Source organism: Cryptomeria japonica, chromosome 11 (genome assembly GCF_030272615.1).
Source record: "Cryptomeria japonica chromosome 11, Sugi_1.0, whole genome shotgun sequence".
NCBI lineage: Eukaryota > Viridiplantae > Streptophyta > Pinopsida > Cupressales > Cupressaceae > Cryptomeria > Cryptomeria japonica.
In genome coordinates, this window is record NC_081415.1 from 283,969,635 (window position 1) to 283,979,130 (window position 9,496).

Sequence of the window (9,496 nt, forward strand, 5' to 3'; positions counted from 1 at the left end):
TGTCATGGATCATTGCCTTAATTAATTACTTAGTTATTTTTCTTAATTCAAATCGCTGCATTGTTTATAAATAAGGAGATCACTACCCTAGTTTTAATTAATTACTTAGTTATTTTTCTTAATTCAGATCATTGCATTTTTTATAAATAAGGAGATCACTACCCTAATAATCTGTAATCACAATTTATTATTGGTTTTTCATGATTCCCTTAGGTAATCGCACCCTTTTTAAATATGCACCCTTAGTCTTCATTCAAAGGGAGTTGGCCCTATACAAAATTAGATTTAATTTGTTTTATAAAATCAGTTAGCCTCATGTAATTTTTTAATACTTCCTTTGTATATAAAATACTATCATGGCAGGAGAATGCCAGTTGACCCTCCTTGAGATTGCTTGTCTTCAAGCAATGACAATTTTAACCAAATCTTTGCAATGTGAGGATCCCTAAACTAATTCTTAGATCCTCCTTGTGATATAATTAGCTTTTGTTGCACAACTTTGATATTATCTCAAGACATATATCACTGTTTGTAATTCATTGTGAGTTATCAATGATTTGAGATTTGCAAGGTTTGTAATATTAAGACAAGTTTTCTCTCATCTTCTAAGAGAAGGAACAAGGTCACCTTGAAGTGTCATCAATCATATGTACAAGAAATTGATTTTATTGGCCCAATGCCCGCATGATGTTATGGTTGTCTCTTTGAGTCCAGGCAAGGGCTAACTTCCCATTTACATAGAAGAGGATTAGAAGCATGACACACATCTATGCCTCAAATGCAATGTTCTTTCCTAAATCGATACATCTCTTTTGGTTCAATCTAGTTATACTTATATTCTAGATCAACCAAATATAGAAACCTAATGATGATATGAATATGTCTATAGTAATCATAGGCACTCATGGAGTAGACAAAAACATCACACAAAGTATACACATGGATATATGCAAACACATAGCAACACATGAATACACGTATTGTTAGATTCCTTTTCATTGACTAGGATGATTCATTGATTCATCTTTACCGTGTTGGATGGTAGAATCAAAGCTCTGATACCATTTGCAATGTCCCCTTTTCCAATGCCCTAGTTTTTGTCCTAAAATTACAATTCCAAACAAGAAATGGAATGGAGTTAGCGATATCTTTTACCAATTGTGGAACAAGATAGATCCTAGTCAAGACCCTACAATTATCTTAGGTAATCATTGAAGCATAATCCATAAAATAGATCTTTCCTAGTACAACATTATCTCAATCAAAAGCATAGGCTTGTCATACTAGGGTTAGGAACATTAACTCAATCAAATGATATAACTAAGTTCATTAATGGAGTTCCTTGGAAAATCATATAAGGTGCCTCAAGTAGATCCATCAAGCCCAGGGGCACAAAATGGCACTCGCTATTTGGCCTCCTAACCCCACTTGGGGTGTCTCTACCTGAATGGAATTTAAGTGCTACTTGCATCCCTCATATGTATTCCAATAATACTTTCCCTTACGACCCACCCACATTATGGAGCCCCTTGGGAGATCATACAAGGTGCCTCAAGTTGTTCCATCAGGCCTAGGAGCACAGAATGACATCCACCATTTGGCCCCCTGGCCCCACTTGGGGTGTCCATACCTGAATGGATTTCTTGCTACTTACATCCCCATATGCACCTTCTCCCCTCCATAATGGGATAGTTCATTGTTTTAAGTATTAAAGAATCTTACATATATATACTCTATTATGCATAAGCATCGTAATTTCAAGAATAGCAACATATAAATATATTTAAATAGCAATGCATTATCTAGATAACATTCCTACTTCCTATCAAATGGAAGACAAGATAATAAATCAGCCAAATCAAATTGTACTATGCATCATACCAACAACTTGAACAATTATAAGGTTGTAGTCTAGTTTTATTAATTATGAAACTCAGTTTTCTTTTGATCAAATGTCTTATCTCCTTCTTTGATGTCCTTGCTATCTTCTTCCCATTGTGGCTTTATACCTATCATTTCTCTCAAGACGTGTGAGCCTCAGAGTGGTTGTCCTTTTATGAGGGGTTGAGTCCCCTCAATGGTGTCCCATCCCTAATTACTTGTCATCATAATTAGTTCACCCCTCATCATGGATCATTGTCTTAATTAATTACTTAATTCTTTTTCATATTTCAAATTGTTGCATTGTTTATCAATAAGGAGATCTTTGGCCTAGTTTTCTATAATTGCAACATATTATTGTTTTTTCATGATCTCCTTAGGTAATTACACCCTTCTTAAATATGCACACTTAGTTTTCATTTAAAGGGAGAGTTGACCCTATACAAAATTGGGTTTAATTTTTTTAAAATATTAACAGATTGGCTAGCTTGGATAACTCAATTGGCCAATGTAATTTTTAAATACTTCATTTGTATACAAAATGCCATCATGGCGGGGGGCATGCCGGTTTAACTCATGAATTGTACAAAATGGGATTTTGTAGATTATATTTGTGTCGTTGATTGCATTGCATTGCACAAAGCATAATTCATAGGGCATAAACAATAACCAAATGGTTATAGTTGACAAAATTTCAAGTAAAATATAGTTTGTACAAATTCAACCTATAAACTAAGTACAAAGTTTCAAAAAATCAAATGTAGCCAATGACTCTTGTTACTACATAGATGAAGCTCCTAGTTCAAAGCCTCTCATAAGTCATTCAACCTCATGACTATCCAAGTTGGCCTCCAAGATCTCAAAATCCTCAAGCTCAAGAAAGACATTAAAAATACAATTTTCTTTGTTGAGCAGACATCATAAATTACAAAATGGGAATCAACTAGTTCATATTTGTGATTTAATAGTACTTGCAATCTCTAGAACAGTGTGAAAGAGTATTATATTAAGAGGGTGAAAGGGAAATTATATGACAAAGGAAGCAATTGCAAAGTTCAACTTAATAGGTTTTGAATCAAAAAGCTCAGGATAAAGTAATAGAAAATGTTTTTGAAATAGAATCTTACATCTCAAATAACCATAAATGATATTGAAATGTTCTCATCAATAATGATTTTAGTAGACAAACGGTAAAGTGAGTTAAATATTTTTTCATTAGACAAAAAGACTTGCAAATACAAAACAAGAGAGCAATTTTAGCAATTATTATTCAAGTGAATTTTCATTGATTTTGTGTATAAGTGGATGATGGAATTACGAAACATTGATGATCTTTGAGTTGAGAATTTGAGAGATAATAGGCACAAGTTTCAATAAAAAACCAAAAAACAAGGAATATTCTCTTTCAGTGGGACAGTTGCTACTAAATTTTATTTTGATCATTAAAGAGTAAATATATCAAGCCTGCTTCGAGAGGGATTATGTAATGTCCCCTAGTTGAAATAGGATTTAATAATAAATAATAATAACAAAATAATTAAAAAATTGATATAATCTAATTAAAATTTGATTAAGTTTAATAAAAGGTCAAAATGCATGAAATGAAGAGTTGCAACTTTCTCAAACATGAGATATAAGGGATAAAATTTCATTTGAAAGGGGATATGGAGGAAGGAAGAAAGTATGGAGTATAGGAATCAAGGAAGGATTAATGGAAGAAAAAAAGGAATGGGAAGAAAACAAGGTTGTGACTCTTTCAAATGGCAAAAACGATGAAGGGTTGTAACTCTTTTCAAAGGAAAGTAATTGTTAAAGGTTGTGATTCTTTCAAATGGCAGAAATGATGAAGGGTTGCACTCTTTCAAAGGGTGGTAATTATGAAAGGTTGTGACTCTTTCAAAGGGTAGAAATTATGAATGGTTACATTCTTTTAAAGGGTGGTAATTGTGAAAGGTTGTGACCCTTGCAAATGGCAAATAAATGAAGAGATGTGACTCTTCCTCACATTGGAGGATACAAAGGGAAGAAGGTTTCATTTGATAAGGACATCCAAGGGAGATCTATTTGGAAAATAATTTATTATTCTCAAAAGGCAGTAATAGAGTGTGGTGACACCTTTCGCCAATAAAGTATAAAGGAGAAATCATTCCAAGCATTCAAGGATCACTTATTAATCATCACTCATGAGTCAACAAAAGCGATCATCAATTACCGAATAAAACAGACAATTAATCAACAAATCATTCTATCAAATCAACATTCATTCAATCATCATTGACCAATATAAGAAAATAGCATTTATTAAATCATTACTCATCAATCATCTAATCAACAATCACTTAATTATCACTAACCAATACCTTAAATCATATAATCAAGGGAATTCATTCAATCAATCATTCTTTCATACAAATATCAATCATTCAGCAACAATCGATCAATCAAGTGAAATTGAATAATCGAGTTGAATTGGAGAAGAATTCAGAAATAAACCTTAGAAATTAAGAACAACTTATAATATTAACAAAAGTAATTGGTATGCAAGCAATTTTTGTATTTGTCTCAACATAAATTTGATAGGAAGATGCAGTAGTATTGGTCTTCCCCCATCAAGTATGCCACCCTAAGATGGAAGAACATAAGGTCTTGTCATACTCATGGGCTAGGGAGCTAAATGATTTAAAGATTCATTACATGCCCTTGGGATTGGTTGAGGAAGATAGTCTCCTAAATTCCTATCAAGAAATATAGGACAAGTAATTAATTACCCAGCTTCGATCAACAATCATGTTTGGAATAAATGTGATATGTTTTATAGAAAGATGTGGAAGTACCAATCTTCCCTCATCAAGCATGCCACCCTAAGATGGATGATCTGAGGGTCCTAACATACTTGTGAGCCAAGGGGCCACTTGGAGGCTCATTTTGTGTGCTTGGGCTTGGTTGAGGAAGACAATCTCTTGATGCTCTATCAAGCTTTTCCATTAGATTCCTAATATATGTACTATGGAAAATAAGATATGAAACATATATGAATGATTTTAGGATATTTCATTTTTACTAGAGATTAATTGTATACAAGTTTCTTGATATAAATCCTTTGATATTAATTAATATTGTTTGTAAGACCTAAAATTAGGATTTTCTCTAAATGGGCATTATATATATATATATACAACTTCTCTGAAGGCATGTATTAGTTTTCTCCATACTTATTTAACATACATGGAATTTTCTATGTTATATGTATGAAACATTCATGTATTGCTTTTGTACTCCTTGTAGGCCTTTTGAACCTTCATGTATATGATGGGCTAAATGGAATGCAGTTCCTAGCAGTTGTAAGGCATGCATTTAAGCAATGAGTTTCACCAATTAACAAAGCATTAAGCTTGCAAAATATATAGGAAATATAAATATAACCAAAAGAATCCTTATTTATAGTTCATTGTTTACAACACTACAAGTTGAGTTTTATCTATCTGATAGAAACCATTTTGCTTTTGGTTGCACATTATCTATATATTGGTATTTATATGCTCGTGCTTCTCACTTGACTATATAATTGTCACTACCCTACCCACTTGTCATTAAAACTTGATAGGCAATGTCAAATTGAAGCTCATTATTATCACATTTTGTTAGCATCTAAAAAGGAAATTCGTCCAAACATAACCTTGATAATATAAACAACCACTTTGGTGGTATTATTGTTGACAATTGAAATGTTAAAATTATTTTGAATTGTTAGAATATTGCAAAAAAAAAAGAGCACATCTTTTAACCATTCCATGTTAATGTCCTTAACATTAAATGTGGAAGCATATCAAAGAACGTGTCTTTATTTTAATGTCCTTAACATCTACAAGAAATGTACAACCATTCAAGGTCGCATACTTGTGATTTGCCTCAAAAACCTGATGAAATCTGACAAATCTTTGATGGTGAACCACATCCCAATGACTAGCCCTCAATTTTATGCTAAATTTAAGCAAAAAACTCTAATTAAATAATCATTTTGTGTGATTAGGGTTTCACGATGGATTGGGGTATAGTAAATATGTTTCTCGAGATTAAAAAAATTTAAATTAAACCTTTAGAAAGCATTCAACATTGTTGAAAATCGTAGCTAATAAAATCGAGACAAAAGACAATTTTTTTTAAGAATTTACATTCCTATTATTTTACCTCTATTAAATGCTATCTTTAGAAGCAACATTAATATTGAAATTTTCTACTTTGTTTGTTGAAGATATAAGACTTTTTGTGACTGATTATCTATTTACATTGTTCATGAATTGTTATAATTAGAATTGTTTCAAGTGATCATTAAGGATACTCTTCTATCCCTCAATTTTTTGGGGGATCAAATTGTATCCAATTACTCAAGTGGTCTTACAAGAAAATTTATTGTAAGTTTAGTTGAATTATTTTCAAAATCCTCAAGCTACTATATGATCTTATATTACGTTCATAAAAAATTACAGTTCAAATTTAAAGAGATAAATAAATAAGGGTCTTTGGAATAATTGATTTGGTAGGTGGCATTGAGCAGCAATAGTTGCAATTCATGGACAACTAAGACAATCTAATGGAGTAATTCATGGAAGAGGATCCACGTAACCATTTGGCATACGTGAAAGTGCTCGTGGGATTGTGGATTCTTAATGGATGAATCAATTATTATTATAGTTGGACCTTGGACCCCAATAAGACCGCAATGAACCCATGGCAAATCCATTCACTTTTTTTTTAATTATTTTTTTAATAATTTCTTAATTTCAAATTAATCGTTAGATCTAAAAATGTCATCTAAACACTTTGAAACACTAAAACAAATCTATTTTTTCTCATTTTGATTGAAAAAAAACAAACTCAATTTTTTTTTAAACTTTCATTCTTGCTTATTATTATATAAAGAGAGTTGAAGATAGATTGAAAAAAACAAAGTCCATTCTTTTTTAAAAACTTTCATTCTTCCTTGTCATTACATAAAGAGAGTTGAAGATTGATGGTGGAAGGTTTCAAAATAGTTTAGTTGCATTGTTATTCTTACATGTGTGGAAGAATTCATTAGCTACTAGGAATATCATAAAAGATTTTTGAAAAAGAAGTAAGTTTCTTTTTTACATTTCTTGTTTTACAAAAAAAGATTTTTGAAAAAGAAGTTTCTTTTTTACATTTCTTGTTTTACAAATGAATTCTCTTGTTTTGCTTTCATTTTTCTATGAATGTATCATTATCTTTAAAACATAAAAGAGTTAGGTATGCATATAGCTTTCATTTTTCAAAAACTTGTTTATATATATTTTTTATTAGTTTCAAATTCGGTTTTTACAAAACTTGTCATATGAACTGTAATGGTAGCTAATCCTAGTTTTGTGGGGCAATCCCACTCTAAAAAATTCAATTTATCTTTGAAAGTATGTTGATATGATACTAGTTTCAAGTTGTGAGGGGTATATTTGGATTTGTAAAGGGTGTAATGTCAAGTATTCAAATTCATACAATCATGTGATAGTTCATTAGTGTGGCTTTCATGGATAAAACATAAAAGTTTTCCTTAAAGAGTAGTGTACCTATGCCATCAAAACAAGTGATTTTTATGGCTTATCCAAGTCACACTAATGAACTAAAACATAAAATATTTCCCTAAAGAGTGGTGTACCTATACCATAAAAAAACAAGTGATAGTTCATTAGTATGACTTTCATGAATAAACCACTTTTCCTAAAGTGGTGTATCTATACCATCAAAAACAAGTGATGGTATATGTTAATGAGCAAAATCGAATAGATAAAGTGGAAAGTTGTAAAAAAGAGATCCCAAAGAATCAATGTACTTGAAAGCCACCCATTTTTACCACTTCTAAAGAATAACCACTTAGAAATAAAATACTAAAAAAGAAATCAAAATACTAATTAAGTAAGATAAATGACATTTCAAAAGAAGACTGAAAGGTACAAGTATTTGTGTTATGAGGTGTGTTGTTTGAAAAGGAAGGTCAAGTGTGTAAAAAATTCATTGTCCATAATAAATTTATAGGTTGAAATAAGAGTTTCCATGATTTTGATGGTCCATAATAATTGGACATAATGAATTTTATGGGTTTAGATAAGAGTTTCCATCAAAAGAGTTATTATAATTTTGATAGAGCTATGGATTGCGAGTGGAAAGTAAAATATATTAATTTATTCTTAACATTTTTATCATTAGAGCAAAAGAGCAAGTGAGAGCAAGTGATCAAAAAGTGCTAACCTAGGAAATTAAACAAGGGCACGAAAAAGGTGTAAGTAAAGAATGATGATTTGTTGGTTACCATAAATTTTCATCACACAAGATCGTGATCAAATATTATATTTGGAAACATACCGAAATAGAAACACATTTCCTTGCTATCGTTAGCACTAAAATAAGGTCTTTGTTCTTTAAATAATCTAGAACAAGTAGTTTTATCATTTGAAATGGATTCCAAAAATCGATTTATGGAACAAGTGCCACTTTGTTTGCACCATTATCTTATAAAATTAGATAATGTTTTGTAAACTAGACAATTTGTTAAGACCTAGGTAGGTACACTAAGCCAATTTGTTAAGACTTAGGTAGGGGAGAGAGGGGCCAGTAGTTGTACAAAGTTCAATAATCGTTATAGCAATTGTGCTTATAATATCTAATCTTACCACAAATTTATATTATAAAATAATCAAATGTTGATCAAAATATATCTATACTTGAACACATAAAAACACACATACACATAAGAGAACATGTATTATATAAAAAGTACATATATATAAATTCATCAAGTAAAATAAATAAATAATTTTTTGTTTGAATTAAAATATCATCAACAAGTAATTGAACACATAAAAACAAACATACACATAAGAGAACATGTATTATATAAAAAGTACATATATATAAATTCATCAAGTAAAATAAATAAATAATTTTTTGTTTGAATTAAAATATCATCAACAAGTAAAATTAGTAATTTTTTTGTTTGAAATAGTGAAAAAATAATATTATAATGAAAAAATAATATTCCTATGTGTATTGTGGTTTTGAGGTTTTTTTGGGATAGCAACTAAACCATCTTATTACTATTATGTTTTAATTCGTGCAAGTATTACTATTATGTTTTAATTTGTGCAAGTATTACTATTATGTTTTTAGTATTATAATTTGTTCAAGTATTAATATGTTTTCCACCTTTTGTTATGCTAGGTAAGGCTTTTAAGTAATTCAGCCCTCTTAAGATTGAACTTCACATTTGTACAAGTGACATTGACATATAAAAACAAACTTTGACTCATAACATTAAATAATTGTACCTCACCGGCTTAGTATAAGATGTGGGGTGGTCTAATGACTCGCCAATAATGATAAAATTAACACTGGTCGAATATAAATGCTTATAATGTAAAACTAAAATAAAATAATGATATTTTTTAATAGTATGTAATAATGTTGTAAATGTTCTTGATACATAAATAAATTAAAACATGTTAAATAAAAAAACACAAATAAAGAAGAAAAAAGTTCAAAATAATTGCATGAGGCAATCTAGGCCAAAATTGCCCCCGTGCTTACAAACAAGTGAACAGATAAGAAA